The sequence below is a fragment of the Mirounga angustirostris genome, unplaced genomic scaffold (genome assembly GCF_029215605.1).
Source record: "Mirounga angustirostris isolate CCGP_5_RB_7025 unplaced genomic scaffold, mMirAng1.0.hap1 SCAF_2, whole genome shotgun sequence".
Taxonomy (NCBI): Eukaryota; Metazoa; Chordata; class Mammalia; order Carnivora; family Phocidae; genus Mirounga; species Mirounga angustirostris.
In genome coordinates this window covers 119,911,189-119,930,572 of record NW_026991710.1, presented here as the reverse complement: position 1 = coordinate 119,930,572, position 19,384 = coordinate 119,911,189, and positions in this window count along the sequence as shown.

Genomic DNA, 19,384 nt, shown 5'->3' with positions numbered 1-19,384 from the left:
GTGCCAAGCAGTTATAGGGGTTAGTGGTACATCAGTGAACAAAACAGAGAAAAAAATTTCCTCATAGAGTTTACATTTTGATAGATGGGTATAGAAAATAAAAATAAATAGACAATTATGTAGTATGTTATGAGGTGATAAGTGCTATGGAAAAAAATAATGCATCTGGTGGGTGAAATTTTTAAGGGAAGTTCTCATTAAGAAAAGAGCATGGTGAGCTCTGTGAGTTGTGTAAGACTGTTGAATCACAGACCTGTACCTCTGAAACAAATAATACATTATATGTTAAAAAAAAAAAAAGAAGAAGAAGAAGACAGTAGGGAGGGAAAAATGAAGGGGGGGAAATTGGAGGAGGAGAGGAACCATGAGAGACTATGGACTCAGAAACAAACTGAGGGTTCTAGGGGCTAGCCTGGTGATGGGTATTAAAGAGGGCACATTCTGCGTGGAGCACTGGGTGTTACACACAATGAGTCATGGAACACTACATCAAAAACTAATGATGTATGGTGATTAACATAATATAATAAAATTAAAAAAAATAATGATGTAATGTATGGTGATTAACGTAACATAATAAAATAAAAAAACAAACAAAACAAAAAACAAAAAAAATAATGCTACTATGAAAAAAAAAGAAAAGAGCATTTGAGCAAAGATTTGATAAAAGGTAAAGGGATCAACTATGTTGGAAATCCGGGCTCAGATTGTCACAGTCAGAGGAGTACATATCTGATAGAATGCAGGAACAGCAAGGGGATGACTGTGATGCTGAAGTGAAGTGAATGAAGTACAGATAGTGGATGAGATCAGAAAGGCGATGGAGGTCCAGATCCTACAGGAATCTTGTCTGCTGTTGTAAGGGACTTTGTTGTAAGGGAATTTATTCTTAGTATGCTGTTTATTCTGTTGGAGGACTGACATGCATTGACATGTCTAAATGGATCACTCTGGTTCTTGGTTGAGTATAAACTGAAGGATAGCAAGAGTGTAAGGGGAGATCATTTGAGCATGAGTAGAGCCTTCTCTGTATCTGGTAGTTACAAGAATTTTGGGTGCAGTACAAATGGAATAGACCAATAGGAAAACTAAAATTAATAAGATGACTCAGAACTTCTTTGTGAAAAGACTACATGCACACTGTGTTTGTGTCTGCCTTGGTTGTTGGTGTGTTTGGTAAGTCTATAAGCATTTTATGTGTTTATGGTGAATAAATCTGCAATTACAAATTTATGTTAACATCTTGAAATTCTACTCTTTGAAGTTCTATCTGTACTTCAAAAGTACTTTTCTTGCTTTATTTATATCTGGTGGCTTATCTCAATGGATATTTGCTCAATTGTCTCTGAAGAAATATTATAACTCTGCTCAAGGACAAAAGCTTCTCCAAAAATAAATAATTATGAACCTGAGAAGGTATTATGTTAGGGGCTCCTCCAGGAGTAATGGACTCGACAATCTCAGGAGTATAATATTGAGAAGTATATGAGTCAATAGAAATTAACTAAGTGTTTAAAATAGTAAATGTTTTATGTCTAAGACAAATTTGATTTTAAAAGTAATCAAGACTATGGAATTGAAGCAAATGATAAGGCAATTTAGTCTTTGCTATGAGAATAGAAGAAGAATATCAAGATTTCAGGAAAATGAAATAGGAAAAATTACTCATCGGAGTTAGCTATTCCTAAATTGTGGCATATGAATAGTTAAGATGATCAAACCAATAGGAACGAAAGCTTAAAGCAATTGTATAAGTATTAATTTAATTGCACACAGATTTAGAAGCTCAAAAAAAAAGATTTTATTTTCCTACAACTAAAAATAATCTGTGCCATTCCATTCTGCCTAGTAGCACAAATGTACAAATGTAACCATTGTCACTTTAAGGTAAATGTAATCAATTAAATAATCTGTCAATTTGATCAGGATTTTCTCCTTTCCATTCTCCCTGAAAATGCATAGGTATTCTGGGGGACTTCCTTCAGTGTCCAGCGCCAGAGGGGCAAGGCATCTATTTCTCAGTTGTCCTTGTTGGCATCTGTTGCCACCTTCCAGTGGTTGATCCTCAGTTGTTGGTATCCATCCTCACCCTAAAGGTAAAATTTGACTCTTGTTTTTTGTATACTTTGCACTTTCTCTGTTGAGAAACCACTAATTTAGTATGAAGAATGTCTTAGTATAACAAGGAACTTAGTCTAATAAGGAACTGATGTGGTATGGTAGTATATCTCTCAGATGGCTGGCATCACTTCCTTTCTTCTCTGTATATGCATGCTGTTTCCTCATCATGTAATAGCTTGGTTCACCCTCCTCCTCTTGAATCTAGACTCATCCAATTGACTTGCTTGACCAACAAAACAAAGCCTTGATAGTGAAATTTGGAGACTTTCAAAGGCTAGGTCATTGGAAGTCTTGCAGCTTCTGCTGGACCACTTGGAATGCTCACTTCTGGGAACACTGTCTGGGAATCCTGAGCTTCTTTTTTTTTTTTAGTAATGAATCCTGAACTTCTATATGAAATCCAACTACTTTGAGACTGCCATTCTGGAGAGGATACATGTGAGCATTCCAATGAATAGTTTTAGCTGAGCCCAGCCAGTCTTCCAGCCATCCTGGCCAAGGTATTAGTGTGTAAGTAAAACTGTCTTGGACCCTCCAGGTGAGCTCCTTCACAGGCTAACTACCACCGAGTAATAGCTATTGATATGACATGGAACATAAGAAATGCTTAGCTGAGACTTGTCCGCATTTCTGACCTACAAAATCATGAGAGATAATAAGTTACTGTTTTAAGCCACTAAATTTTGAAGTAGTTTGTTAGGTAGCAAAAGATAACCAGAATAGGTGGAGTACCACATTCTTTTCATATCTCAAGTTTTTATCCCATTACCTAGTTAGTACAGTCAAGTTGATAATATAGCATAGATTTCAAATTCTTTTGAGCATTGTGATCTGTTGTTAGGAAAATGATCTTTTCCCCAAAGAACAGGGTCTGCTCCATGAGTCTTTACTTACCATTGTCTGCTGCTTTCATGTGTCATCACCGGGAGACTTTGCAGAAAGACTTTCTTAGGAAATATCACCAGAGTACTTTTTGAGTGAATATCCATTCTCCCTGCTTTGAAACTACCTGCTTAGTTTCTCTGGATCTTTTAGCTATTTTACATACTTTCACTAAGTCTTTTCATTTATTTCTTTGGGCCCTGAAAGTACCAAAATCACACTAAACTAGCTCTAGTCCTTCATTCCTCTTCTGATATGCATCTTTCTGATTAATATATTTACTTTTATTGTTTTTGTTAATTTTTATTGTATGGTAGCATATGTACAGAGTAGTGCACAAATCTTAAGAGTATGCTCTATGAATCTTCACAAAACAAAACACACCTGTATAACTATCACCCAGATCAAGAAATAGGACATTTAGTAGTACCCAGAAGCTCTCTTTCTACCAGGCCTCCACTCATTACCCCAAAGTAATAAAGCATTTTGATTTTTATAACCATAGTTTTGATTGCTTTGAACTTTATGTAAATGGATTCATATAGTATGTATTCTTTTGTTTGAATTCTTTTATTTAACTTTTTGTTGGTGATACTCATCTATGTTGTACCTGTAACAATCTTTTGTTCATTTTAATTGTTATATGGTAGATCACCATATGAATACGTCACAATTGTTAATGGACATTTCAACTGTTCATAAGTTTTGACTAAGTATTGTCAAATATGAATGTTCAAGGCTATGTATATTCTAGTACATATGTACACATTTTTGGTATGTACCTTGAAGTAGAATCATAGGATCCTAGAGTATGTGTATGTTCAGCTTTGGGAGATAATCTCAAACCAGTTTCAGGAGTAGATGTGTCAATGTACACACCCACAAGCAGAGTGCCTGAGAGTTCTAGTTGTATCATATCCTGACACTATTTGGTTTAGGTTTTGTTTTGTTGTTGTTTTTGTTGTTTATTTTATTTATTTATTTGTTTGTTTGTTTGTTTGTTTTTTATTCTTATGTTAATCCCCATACATTACATCATTAGTTCTAGATGAAGTGTTCCATGATTCATTGTTTGTGCATAACACCCAGTGCTCCATGTAGAATGTGCCCTCCTCAATACCCACCACCAGGCCAACCCATGCTCCCACCCCCCTCCCCTCTAGAACCCTCAGTTTGTTTTTCAGAGTCCATCGTCTCTCATGGTTCGTCCACCCCTCCGAATTCCCCCGCTTCATTCTTCCCCTCCTGCTACCTTCTTCTTCTTTTTTTCTTAACATATATTGCATTATTTGTTTCAGAGGTACAGATCTGAGATTCAACAGTCTTGCACAATTCACAGCGCTTACCAGAGCACATACCCTCCCCAGTGTCTATCACCCAGTCACCCCATCCCTCCCACCCCACCCCCCACTCCAACAACACTCAGTTTGTTTCCTGCGATTAAGAATTCCTCATATCAGTGAGATCATATGATACATGTCTTTCTCTGTTTGACTTATTTCACTCAACATAATACCCTCCAGTTCCATCCACGTCGTTGCAAATGGCAAGATCACATTCCTTTTGATGGGTGCATAATATTCCATTGTATATATATACCACATCTTCTTTATCCAGTCATCTGTCGATGGACGTCTTGGCTCTTTCCACAGTTTGGCTATTGTGGACATTGCTGCTATAAACATCGGGGTGCACGTACCCCTTCGGATCCCTACTTTTGTATCTTTGGGGTAAATACCCAGTAGTGCAATTGCTGGATCATATGGTAGCTCTATTTTCAACTTTTTGAGGAACCTCCATACCGTTTTCCAGAGTGGCTGCACCAGCTTGTATTCCCACCAACAGTGTAGGAGGGTTCCCCTTTCTCCGCATCCCCGCCAACATCTGTCGTTTCCTGACTTGTTAATTTTAGCCATTCTGACTGGTGTGAGGTGGTATCTCATTGAGGTTTTGATTTGGATTTCCCTGATGCTGAGCGATATTGAGCACTTTTTCATGTGTCTGTTGGCCATTTGGATGTCTTCTTTGGAAAAATGTCTGTTCATGTCTTCTGCCCATTTCTTGATTGGATTCTTTGTTCTTTGGGTGTTGAGTTTGATGAGTTCTTTATAGATTTTGGATACTAGCCCTTTATCTGATATGTCATTTGCAAATATCTTCTCCCATTCTGTGGGTTGTCTTTTGGTTTTGTTGACTGTTTCCTTTGCTTTGCAAAAGCTTTTTATCTTGATGAAGTCCCAATAGTTCATTTTTGCCCTTGCTTCCCTTGCCTTTGGCGATGTTTCTAGGAAGAAGTTGCTTCGGCTGAGGTCAAAGAGGTTGCTGCCTGTGTTCTCCTTTAGGATTTTGATGGACTCCTGTCTCACATTGAGGTCTTTCAACCACTTGGAGTCTATTTTTGTGTGTGGTGTAAGGAAATGGTCCAGTTTCATTCTTCTGCATGTGGCTGTGCAATTTTCCCAACATCATTTGTTGAAGAGACTGTCTTTTTTCCACTGGACATTCTTTCCTGCTTCGTCGAAGATTAGTTGACCATAGAGTTGAGGGTCCATTTCTGGGCTCTCTATTCTGTTCCATTGATCTATGTGTCTGTTTTTGTGCCAGTATCATGCTGTCTTGATGATGACAGCTTTGTAATAGAGCTTGAAGTCCGGAATGGTGATGCCGCTGGCTTTGCTTTTCTTTTTCAATATTCCTCTGGCTATGCGGGGTCTTTTCTGGTGCCATACAAATTTTAGGATTATTTGTTCCATTTCTTTGAAAAAAGTGGATGGTATTTTGATGGGGATTGCATTGAATGTGTAGATTGCTCTAGGTAGCATTGACATCTTCACAATATTTGTTCTTCCAATCCATGAGCATGGAACATTTTTCCATTTCTTTGTGTCTTCCTCAATTTCTTTCATGAGTATTTTATAGTTTTCTGAGTACAGATCCTTTGTCTCTTTGGTTAGATTTATTCCTAGGTATCTTAGGGTTTTGGGTGCAATTGTAAATGGGATCGACTCCTTAATTTCTCTTTCTTCTGTCTTGTTGTTGGTGTATAGGAATGCCACTGATTTCTGTGCATTGATTTTATATCCTGCCACTTTACTGAATTCCTGTATGAGTTCTAGCAGTTTTGGGGTGGAGTCTTTTGGGTTTTCCACATAAAGTATCATATCTGCAAAGAATGAGAGTTTGACTTCTTCTTTGCCAATTTGGATGCCTTTGATTTCTTTTTGTTGTCTGATGGCTGTGGCTAGGACTTCCAATACTATGTTGAATAGCAGTGGTGATAGTGGACATCCCTGCCATGTTCCTGACCTTAGGGGGAAAGCTCTCAGTTTTTCCCCATTGAGAATGATATTCGCTGTAGGTTTTTCATAGATGGCTTTTATGATATTGAGGTATGTGCCCTCTATCCCTATACTCTGAAGAGTTTTGATCAAGAAAGGATGCTGTACTTTGTCAAAAGCTTTTTCTGCATCTATTGAGAGGATCATATGATTCTTGTTCTTTCTTTTGTTAATGTATTGTATCACATTGATTGGTTTGCGGATGTTGAACCAACCTTGCAGCCCAGGGATAAATCCCACTTGGTCATGGTGAATAATCCTTTTAATGTACTGTTGGATCCTATTGGCTAGTATTTTGGTGAGAATTTTTGCATCCATGTTCATCAGGGATATTGGTCTGTAATTCTCCTTTTTGATGGGGTCTTTGTCTGGTTTTGGGATCAAGGTAATGCTGGCCTCATAAAATGAGTTTGGAAGTTTTCCTTCCATTTCTATTTTTTGGAACAGTTTCAGAAGAATAGGTATTAATTCTTCTTGAAATGTTTGGTAGAATTCCCCTGGGAAGCCATCTGGCCCTGGGCTTTTGTTTTTTGGGAGATTTTTGATGACCGCTTCAATTTTCTTAGTGGTTATAGGTCTGTTCAGGTTTTCTATTTCATCCTGGTTCAGTTTTGGTAGTTGATACATCTCTAGGAATGCCTCCATTTCTTCCAGGTTATCTAATTTGCTGGCATAGACTTGCTCATAATATGTTCTTATAATTGTTTGTATTTCTGTGGTGTTGGTTGTGATCTCTCCTCTTTCATTCATGATTTTGTTGATTTGGGTCATTTCTCTTCTCTTTTTGATAAGTCTGGCCAGGGGTTTATCAATCTTGTTAATTCTTTCAAAGAACCAGCTCCTATTTTCGTTGATCTGTTCTACTGTTCTTTGGGTTTCTATTTCATTGATTTCTGCTCTGATCTTTATTATTTCTCTTCTCCTGCTGGGTTTAGGCTTTATTTGCTGTTCTTTCTCCAGTTCCTTTAGGTGTAGGGTTAGGTTGTGTACTTGAGACCTTTCTTGTTTCTTGAGAAAGGCTTGTATTGCTATATACTTTCCTCTTAGGACTGCCTTTGCTGCATCCCAAAGATTTTGAACAGTTGTGTTTTCATTTTCATTGGTGTCCATGAATTTTTTTAATTCTTCTTTAATTTCCTGGTTGACCCATTCATTCTTCAGTAGGATGCTCTTTAGCCTCCATGTATTTGAGTTCTTTCCGACTTTCCTCTTGTGATTGAGTTCTAGTTTCAAAGCATTGTGGCTCCAAAATATGCAGGGAATGATCCCAATCTTTTGGTACCGGTTGAGACCTGATTTATGACCTAGGATGTAATCTATTCTGGACAATGTTCCATGGGCACTAGAGAAGAATGTGTATTCCGTTGCTTTGGGGTGGAATGTTCTGAATATGTCTGTGAAGTCCATTTGGTCCAGTGTGTCATTTAAAGTCTTTATTTCCTTGTTGATCTTTTGCTTAGACGATCTGCCCATTTCAGTGAGGGGGATGTTAAAGTCCCCCACTATTATTGTATTGTTGTCGATGTGTTTCTTTGCTTTTGTTATTAATTGCCTTATATAATTGGCTGCTCCCATGTTAGGGGCATAGATATTTACAATTGTTAGATCTTCTTGTTGGATAGATCCTTTAAGTATGATAGAGTGTCCTTCCTCATCTCTTATTACAGTCTTTGGTTTAAAATCTAATTTGTCTGATAGAAGGATTGCCACCCCAGCTTTCTTATGGTGTCTATTAGCATGGTAAATGGTTTTCCACCCCCTCACTTTCAATCTGGGGTTGTCTTTGGTTCTAAAATGAGTCTCTTGCAGACAGCATATCGATGGGTCTTGTTTTTTAATCCAGTCTGTTAGCCTGTTTCTTTTGATTGGGGCATTTAGCCCATTTACATTCAGGGTAACTATTGAAAGATAGGAATTTAGTGCCATTGTATTGCCTGTAAGGTGACTGTTACTGTATATTGTCTGTGTTCCTTTCTGGTCTATGTTGCTTTTAGGCTCTGTCTTTGCTTAGAGGACCCCTTTTGAGATTTCCTGTAGGGCTGGTTTTGTGTTTGCAAATTCCTTTAGTTTTTGTTTGTCCTGGAAGCTTTTTATCTCTCCTTCAATTTTCAATGACGGCCTCGCTGGATGTAGTACTCTTGGCTGCATATTTTTCTCATTTAGTGCTCTGAATATATCCTGCCAGTCCTTTCTGGCCTGCCAGGTCTCTGTGGATAGGTCTGTTGCCAATCTAATGTTTCTACCCTTGTAGGTTACAGATCTCTTCTCCCGAGCTGCTTTCAGGATTTTCTCTTTGTCTATGAGACTCGTAAGTTTTACTATTAGATGTCGGGGAGTTGACCTATTTTTATTGATTTTGAGAGGGGTTCTCTGTGCTTCCTGGATTTTCATGCCTGTTTCTTTCCCCAAATTAGGGAAGTTCTCTGCTATAATTTGCTCCATTATACCTTCTGCCCCTCTCTCTCTTTCTTCTTCTTCTGGGATCCCAATTATTCTAATGTTGTTTTGTCTTATGGTATCGCTTATCTCTCGAATTCTGCCCTCATGATCCAGTAGTTGTTTATCTCTCTTTTTCTCAGCTTCTTTATTTTCCATCATTTCATCTTCTATATTACTGATTCTCTCTTCTGCCTCATTTATTCTAGCAGTTAGCGCCCCCATTTTTGATTGCACCTCATTAATAGCCTTTTTCATTTCTACTTGTTTGGATTTTAGCTCTTTTACTTCTCCAGAAAGGGTTTCTCTAATAACTTCCATATTTTTTTCAAGCCCAGCTAGTATCTTTAAAGTGATGATTCTGAACTCTAGATCTGACAGCGTACTAATGTCCGTATTGAGTAGGTCCCTGGCAGTCGGTACTACCTCTTGTTCTTTTTGTTGAGGTGATTTTTTTCCATCTTGTCATTTTGTGCAGAGGGGAATAGATTAATGAGAGAACAAAATGCTAGCAGAGTAACCACGTCCCCAGAAAATATACTCTAAACAAATCAGAAAAGACCTGAAGCAGTGGGATAAGAAAGGGAAAGAAAGAAAAAAGAAAAAGAAAAAAAGGAAAAAGAAAAAGATAAAGATAAAAACAAAATCAAACAAAACAAAACAACAACAACAAAAAAACCAGAATGTGATCAAATATGATCTATATGGTATATAGATCAGTGCCACACACTAGATTTGGGGTGTATTTTGGTCTTTTAGAAGAAAGTGCCTCCCAAAATTTTAAAGAAAGAAAAACTTATATATGCACAAAAATAAGAGTTGATATGATGAAGGGATGGAATATGACTGTAAAAATGGAAATTATAAAAAATTTTATAAAAGGAATTGATAAGAAGTTGTTTGAAAAAAGAAAGAGGATTAAAAAAAGAAAAAAGAAAAAAAAGGGAGAGAATGTGATCAGGCAGGGGAATAGAAAACACCATATACTAGAGATTTAGGGTATATTTTAATCTGTTAGAAGACACTATCTCAAAATTTTAAAGAGAGAACAACTTATATATATATGCCAAAAATACGGGTAACTACTATGAAGGGATAGAATATGACTCTAAAAATGAAAAATAAAAATGTTTTTTTAAAAAGGGGATTGATAAGATGTTGGTTGAAAAAGGGAAAAAGAAAAATTCAAAAAAAAAAAAAAAGACAGTTAAAGAAAATTAACCCTGAAAGACTAAAGAATCATGGGGAAAAGCCATGAATTCTATGTGCATTATTCCCCTAGCGCTGGAGTTCTGCCGTTCTCATTGATCGGTAAACTTAGTCTTGGCTGGCTGTTCTCACTGATCTTCTGGGGAGGGGCCTGTTGCCGTGGTTTCCAAATGTCTCTGCCGGAGGCGGAATTGCCCCGCCCTTGCCCCCTCCCGGCTAAGTAATCTGCTCGGGTTTGCTGTCCGGGGCTTTTGTTCCCTGCGAGCTCTCCGTACAGCTTTGGAGGCGGAGAGTGACGATGGCGGCCTCCCAATCTCCGCCCCGGAGGAGCCGAGAACTCGGGGCCCCGCTCCTCAGTGCGCCCCCAGAGAAAAGCCGTCAGTCACTCCCGTCTCCCCGGTCTCCGGCCGCACTCCGTGCTCACCCGGCCTGTGACCGCGCGCCTTTATCTCTGGCACCCGACCCCAGGTGGAGTCTCCAGACCCAGCAGATCCCTGCGGTGCACTCCCGCGCGGCTCCTCCCGGGGGAGGAAGGTGAGTCTCCCCGGATCTGCTGCTTGTTGGGTCCCTGCTGGAGGAGCAGGGGCCCGACTGTGCCGCGGATCACGGTTTATGGCCACCCCGAGCTGAGAGCTCGCGCCTGGGCTCCGCTTCTGCAGCCGGCTTCCCTGCTCCCTTACCTGGGAGCTCTGCCGCACTCAGGCACCCCCGGTCTTTCTGTGACCCCGAGGGTCCTGAGACCACACTGTCCCGGAGGGTTCCACCCCCCGCTTAGCCACCAGAGTGACGTCCCTCGGCGGAGCAGACTTTTAAAAGTTCCGATTTTGTGCTCCGTGGCTCTATCAGTTGCCAGAAGCGGCCGACGGAGGCCCCTCCCCCGCCGTCTATCCTCCCGAATATCGCCTCGGATTCACTTCTCCGCACGTCCTACCTTCCAGAAAGTGGTCGCTTTCCTGATGAGAGAGTTGTTGCTCTTCTTTTCTTCGATCTCCTGTTGAGTTTGTAGGTGTTCAGAATGGTTTGATCCCTATCCAGCTGAATTCCTGAGAGGAGACGAAATCCAGGTCTCCTACTCTGCCATCTTGCTCCGCCCCCCTATTTGTTTATTTTTTAAGATTTTATTTATTTATTTGAGACAGAGAGAATGAGAGACAGAAAGCACAAGAGGGAGGAGGGTCAGAGGGAGAAGCAGGCTCCCCGCCGAGCAGGGAGCCCGATGCGGGACTCGATCCTGGGACTCCAGGATCATGACCTGAGCCGAAGTCAGTCACTTAACCAACTGAGCCACCCAGGTGCCCTGTTGTTGTTTATTTTAAAGTGTTTGCTATTCTAGTGGATGTGTAGAGATTTTTTATTACGGTTTTAATATTCATTTTCCTGAAAGAATAATAATTTTAAAAACCCATGTATTTATAGCCATTTGGCACACTTTCTGTGAAGTGCCTGTTTAAATTTTTTTCCATTACAAAATCAAACTGTCTATATATTACTATTGATTAATAGAGGGTTTTTATATATTACTGAATTGCGTTTTCTCTTTGGATGTATGGTTGCAAATATATTCTCATCCTTTACAACTTCCCTTTTTACTCTCTTAATGGTGATTTTTTGTGAGCAGAAGCTCTTATTTTTCATGAAGTCTAACTTATCAGTCTTTTTCTTTATGGTTAGCACTTTTTTTGCATCCTATTAAAAAAACCCTTGCGTACCTCCAACAGTTTTCTATTGCTGTTGAACAAATTACTATAAACTTAGTAGTTTAAATGACATTATCTCATAGTCTTTATGGGTCAGAAATCTAAGCATGGCTTAGCTTGTTCCTTTCCTAAGGGTCCCACAGGTTGAAATCAAGGACTTGTCTGGACTGTATTCTCATCTGGAGACTCAACTGGAAGACTCTACTCCTAAGATCATTCAGATCGTTGGCAGAATTTAGTTCTCTGTGTTGGTATGATTAAAGGCCCTGGATATTTGTTGGCTTTTGGTTATCCTGAAGTCATAGAGGCCGCTTGTAGTTCCTGGAGGCTCCCTGTAGTTCTTCATCATGTGAGCTTCTTCAACATGACTGCTTACTTCTTCAGGCCCACAGGAGAGCACCTCCTTCAGGGAGGCCCCAGTCTCTCTTGGAAAGGCTTTCACTTGATTAAGTCAGATCCATATAGGATAATCTCTCTTTTGGTAATAACTCCAAATCAACTTATTTGAGACTTTCATTACATTTGAAATCCTTTCACCTTTGCCATATTCTATTGGTTGAAAGCAAATCACGGGTCTCATCCACACTCAAAGGGGACAGGAATCATGAGCACTAATTTCGGGACTGTCCCAGTCTGGAAGACTTTTAAAAACTATTATCTTTTAGAAATTCTACTATTTTACATTTCACATTTACTCTCACAATCTACTTGGATTTGATTTTTATGTGAGGTAGGGATTAAATTTTTTTTATGTGGATAAACAACTGACCAAGTATAATTTATTTGTCATATATCAAGTGAACATATGCATTTGCTTATTTTTCTAGATTGTGGTTTCTACTCATTGGCTCATGTATCTCTTTTGTGGCAAAACCACACTTTTTATACTTAGGTTTATATGTCTTGATTTCTGGGTAGTATAAATACTCCACATTTTTTCTTTAAGTTTCTCTTAGTTATTTTGTATTTTTCGTATTCCCATATAAATCATAGAATCAGCTTGTCAGTTTCTACAAAATCTCTAATGGGATTTTTATTGGTATTCCATTGAATTTATAGATCAATCTGGAGGGAACTGATAACTAAAAATTGAGCATTTCAGGCAATCTCTCTTTCCTCGCTAGCTCTCATTCTTTTTGTCTTTTAAAATTTCCTCACTACTGTTTTATAGATTTCTGTGTAGAAGTACTGCATATCATTAGGTTTATTTCCTTAGGAGGTAAATTAGCAGTTCTCTATGTGGTTGGAGCTTTTCATTAATCTCAGAAGAGGAAGCATTGTTGAACCAGGAGGCAGGATTGAGAAAACACAGTTTCCCCAAATTCCTCAATCAGAGAGTTAAAATATAATTTCACCAATAAAAATTGTGAATGCTCGGAAGATTAGCTACTCCAATATTCAAATATATGGACAAACTCAGTTTCAAAACCAAATCTAATAGCAATTATAGTGACAGCAAGAGAACTGGCCTGCTTTGAAGTCTCTACCAGGGGTTGGCAAACTTTTTTGTGTAAAAGGCTAGATAGTTAAAATTTTAGGCTTTGTTGGCCATAAAGGAGATCCTGATTCAAGTGCTCAACTCTGCCTTCATGGCATGAAAACAATCAGAGACAATATTTAAATAAGCAGGCATGGCTATGTTCTAATAAAACTTATAAAACAGGTGCTGGCTGGATTTGGCCTAAGGGCTACAGTTTGCTGGCCTCCTGTTCTAAGGCATTGTATAGATATTATTGCAATCTATATGTAATCCACTTAATTATGAATATGGAATGCTTAAATGATAAGCATCTTGATAATGATAAGCCTTGTTGCCTTGCAACAAGGAAGGTTGTTTAATGTTATTCAGAAAGTATAAAAATATCAATGCTTCTGCCCAAAGGGGCAATGTGGTTCCTTACCTCATAGTGTTTGCAGGCTAGTGTAAAGGGGAAGGAGATCCCAGGAAGAACAAAGTACTTCTTGATGATATGGCACTAAGGATTTTCACAGATTTTTTAATGAGGAGGGGAAAGAAAAGCAGATCCATAATGTATATGCGTATTCATATGTAAATGTATATGTATGCATATATTTGTGTTTGCATTAGTATACAGTAACAATTCTCCTACATATTACATATGCTTTTGTTATTTCATTTGTGTAAACTCTTTGAAAGCTAATTCTTCTCTTCGAGTATAACTATAATGCATTTACTATATTTAATTTGACTTATTTATGAATATAGACACAATATAAATAACTTGAATTATGGGAATTTTGCTACACACTTTCTGATGTGCAGTATTTTAGTATAAATTACATCCAGAAAATATAAAGTTCTTAACTCAAAAGCTGTTGATCTGAAACTTTTGAACAAAAGAATAACTTTTTTATGATGTATAATTAAAACATATATAATGTCTTAAATAATAATAGAGGATTAATAGAGATGAGGAAAGTATTCCCTAAGCTCAGATACAGATGTGGTAAATAGAACAGGAATTCAAATATCTGGAGTACATGTTGGGATGAACAGATAGATGATTATTTTCCAAAAATTTCTTAAAACTTTCTGCTGCCATTGTAGTCTAAGGAAAACATGATATGGTCTATCTATGGTCTAGATTTCTTTGGTTAGCTAAGAAATCAGGGTACAATTTGTAATTTCTACTTTTAGAATTAATCATTTTGGACTTACCAACTTACTTGACGTACTGATAAGCAATTTGTATAACATGAACCATTACTAGCGATCATGGAAAAAAGGATTTGTGATCAAATCAATGTGGGATTCATTGGATACTATCTCCCTCTGTTAGAGATTCACCATGTGCATGAACATATGTTAAGAGCTTTAAGTCTGGAAATTAAAAAATATGTTCATGCTTAGCCTAGATTTCTCACAACCTTTTTTTTTTTTAGTTGATCAAGCAGTTTTTTTTCCCCAGTAGAATACTTATGTTCAGAAGTGCTAGTGTTCTACAGGAAAAAGTTTGGGAATCAGATATTGTGATCCATAATTTATTTATTTTCCCATTTTTTTTCCCAACCACTTCTTGTTTCTGACATTTCTAATCAAATTAGTTGTATTTATTTTTGTCATTTCATGTAGACTTCTAGAGCTGGCTAACTTGAGGATAACTTGGGGAGAGAAATTTACCATTTTCTGTACATTGATTCTTGCTTAGTTGAAGACATTAGAGGCAAGTTATATTTTCTATTTTTATCAGCAGTTGACAGAGAAAAATGTCAGCCCAGTAAATACATTGATTATTAGTGGCTTAGCTAAGTACTGTGCAATACTTTTCATTTTTATTGTATATAATAATTATAATTATGAAATAATTATAAAAATAATTATGAAAATATGCTCATTATTAGAAAATGACACAATTCAGAAATTTCTAAACATTATCTTTAATGAGGGCTCCTGGGTGGCTCAGTCGGTTAAGCGTCTGCTTTCGGCTCAGGTCATGATCCCAGGGTCCTGCTATTGAATCCTGCATTGGGCTTCCTGCTCAGGAGGGAGTCTGCTTCTTGCTCTGACCCTTCCCCCACTCCTGCTTGTTCTCTCTCTTTCTCAAAGATAAATAAAATCTTTAAAAAAATTATCTTTAATGAGTAGAAAATTTTTATTTCTTAAATAAAATATAAAAAATTCCCACTCATTAAAGATAATCTTCATTAATAGATTGCATTCTTTGGGGTTTTTAAAAAAATGCATATTAAAGTATTTAATATTGGGTGTGCCTGGGTGGTTAAGCATTGGATTCTTGATTTCGGCTCAGGTCATGATCTCAGGGTTGTGAGATCAAGTCCCATGGGGGCTTGCATTGGGTGTGGAGCCTGCTTAAGATTCTCTCTCTCCCCTCTGCCCCTCCCTCTTAAAAATAAACAAACAAACAAATAAATATTTACTTTTTGGTTTTTGAGTGGTTTTTTTTTTTTAAAGATTTATTTATTTATTTAGAGAGAGTGGGGAGGGGCAAATGGAGAGGGAGAGAATCCTCAAGCAGACTCCCCACTAAGCCCAGAGCCTGACATGGGGCTTGATCCCAGGACCCTGAGATCATGACTCAAGCCGAAACTAAGAGTTGGATGCCCAACTGATGGAGCCCCAGACGCCCCTTGGCTTTTGAGTTTTATTACAAATGTAGAAAGTCCTCCTTTATCCCATGATTTTAAATAAAATAATTTTTACTTCCTCCTTAAAGAGGATGACCAGAAGTTTTGGAAGCATAAGTAAATATGTATAATAAATGGCTTATTGATATTGTGTTCCATATTTATATATGTTCAATGATATTCATGACATGTTCAATGTGTTGTCCCTCATTAGTGTTCCATAGTTCAAATGCACTATAAAGTTGCATTAACAGGGGCTTTCCATCCACCCCAGCACATGCATCTGGAATGCATTAATTTATATCTCTAATTTTCACTTGCCTTTAACATCATCTCAGAAGACATCACCAAAGTTCAACTTGTAAATATATATGTATATTTGTATTGCTTTATATTATAATGTATTTATATATATATTTTCAAACTTTATGACCACTCTGCTTTTGTAGAAAAAAAATTTTTTTAATGTTTATCTCTTTAATTCATCTAGAATTAGATTTTATATATGGCGTGAAGATAGGATCTACTTTTATTTTTTTTCCAAATGAATCATCAGTTGTTCTAATACTCTTTATAGAGCAATCCATGTGGGATCTATGTATGCCCATCTCAAGGCGGGGGGAGATGAAGAATTTTGAGCTACTTACAAAGAGATGAAAGTTGAAGGTACATGAGACCTTGGAGGAAGAGACTAGATACAGGGAAGGATGGTGCATAGCCTTGAACCTCAGGATATGCATACATTTAAAGGGGGAGAGGAAGGAAAGGAGTTAACCAAGAGGTAGGTAGAAAGGCTCAGAGTGGTGTCACGGAAGTTATAGATTAGGGAAGTTTCAAGATGAGGAGAGGACAGCAGTGACCAGCAGGGAAGCAAGAGTGTACTGTGAAATGGGTAAAACAGAATATTTGATACATTGGTTATGCAGTTAATTGAATTCCATGGTACAACTGTGGTATAAATGGCTTTTGGATCATTTTGGATTATCTTCAATTTATTCTATTGTTTTCACCCATGGATATGGATAATTATGAGCTAACTGTGCTGGGAATGGCCAGCAGTCTCTGTACTGACGGATGAAAGATGACTCCAAACTTTGCTGTGAAAGAGAGGAGAAGGCAAGGGGGTCAACGCTCAGAGACGAAGACCCTTTGCTCTTCTTTGCTCCCACCTTTACTGGTCCTTCAGGATAATCACAAATATTTATCACTGTTTCTCAAGCACCCGATGCGTGACAAGGGGTCTTACTGTAACTAGGAGGATCTGTTTACAGAGAGATACAATATGCTAATCTGAGTGTTCTAGTTCTGCTACGCATAGCCTAAGGGACAATGCGTGCATTTCTTAGATCACAGGGCGTCTGTTTGGGGTAAGAGAGCTTCGGGGAAGGCAACTCCCCGTGGCCTTCCTACGGCAGAGTGGTCACGCGGGCCCCGGCGTTTCAAAGGCCTACGCCCTTCTCGGAAACCTTCCATCACCCCCAGCGGCCTCTGTGTTACATTTTAGCAAGTCAGGTATTATGGCTGATTTCATGCTCTACATTAACCCCAACATAACTGAAGGCATGCTCTATTACTGGGTAGTAAAGTGAAATTTTCTGAACACATTTTAAAATTCTGAATGCATTTTATTGAAATTTTACTGGTATGGTGCATTTGAAAAGTATTTTCAGTGAAAACCCAGTGAATGTTCAATGATACCACATATATAAAAGAGCTTTTGACCTAAACAAATCTTACAAATAAAAGATATGGTTTGTGTGTATAACACGTGGTGGGCTTTTCCTCACCCACTTGGTGAAAATATGGAGCACGTTTGGCAGGTCCCTGAGCATCACCATGTTTGTCAGTGCCCTATAGCAATGCTATGTAAGACATTTTAAGCTCGCTAATTCTTTGTTTTTATATACTAGTCATGTCTAGCGCCTATCTGTGGCTCACTTTTTCCTGCTTCTCTCTTCAAAGGAGGTTGAGAGAGGTAGTGAATTTATCCCAGTTTAGTTTGGACCTCCTGTTTGATCAGTCTGTAGCCATGCCACAAGGGTGATAATCACTATATAAATGCCCAGCGACACAGCGTTGCACTCACCTTTCCCAGCTGCCTTGGAAAGCAGCCGGTCTGCAAAGGAGGAAGCTGGGTGCGCTGCTCTGCTCAGCTGCGCACTGGCTGAGGATGGATGGCAGCGGGACCTGGAACAGCTGCTCTACGCAAGACTCACGAAGGAAGCTCCATCTACGCATTGACTGGGAAGCCCATAGGAAATGTTGATGGGACACCAAGGGAGCTGCCATTCGTGATGAATGAGGGGCACTGTTTGTGGGCAGATATGGCACATGGCAGTGTGACAGAGGTGACTCATTTTGATTCGAGGTATTGAGCAGGCTGTGAAACTAGAAAAATCAGCAAACAGGGACAGGCCATGCACTAGTGCCTGTAGTCAGAAGGCAGGGCTTGACCAGCTAAGCTCTCTGTTTGGAGCAGTTTGAAGTGGTTTTTTTGTGGGATTTTTTTTGCTGTTTGTTTTAAAGCGGTAGCCATAAGTATGGAAAGTAACATTGCTAGCATCATTATAATCATATTTGAAGGAAGGTGATGCACATCCAAAAATCGTACTAATGAATGCCAGCTAGTGGTGACATACGAAATGCTGTATTCCATAAAAGTCTTCCTGTCATCTACTATCTGCTTATCCTGATTTATTTTCTTCATAGCCTTATCTTTACCGGATATTTTATTATATGCATTTATTTCATTATAGATTATTTCCTTACAAGCCCTACTGAATAGAGGTCACAGCGGGTAGGCTCTCTGAATGGTCTTATTTCCTGCTGTATCTCTGGTGTCAGCACCATTGCCTGCATGTAGTAAGCCCTCGATCTGTATGTATTTGAGAAACAATGTAAAAATTCAGTCTGACATATTTCTCATGGTTTCTCATAATACTGGAGAGGCTCAGAACATCAATTTAGAATCATAAATGTGCTCATTAACTAAACAGTAATTTTCTTCAAGGCAGTTCCTAAATAGCTGAGTTTTACAGTATTCAAAATGTTTGATGCCATATTTCTGATGGATTTATCAGTTAGAGTTAACAATTTAGCCAGCAAACTCATTGTCTTCTGCTCATGCTGTCAAATAACAGGGTTTTGTTTTGTTTTGTTTTTTTTTTTAAAGATTTATTTATTTATTTATTTATTTGAGAGAGAGGATGAGAGAGAGCAAGCATATGAGAGGGGGGAGGGTCAGAGGGAGAAGCAGACTCCCTGCCGAGCAGGGAGCCCAATGTGGGACTCGATGCCGGGACTCCAGTATCATGACCTGAGCCGAAGGCAGTCGCTTAACCGACTGAGCCACCCAGGCGCCCTCAAATTACAGGTTTTGATTAAATTCCCCTCCTCCTTTTTCCATCCCTCCCATATTGCCCTGGAGAGGGTATTGTCACAGCCCAAAAACTTACCTCTCACTCACTGTCAATACATGGATAATAGGAATCAAATGATCTACTTCCTTTCATAGATTGGGTGTGTCTGTGTATAAAAGGAGGTGGGAAAATTATGAGTTTTCCTAGGTAGAAAAAAAAAACTGGTCGTAATTAT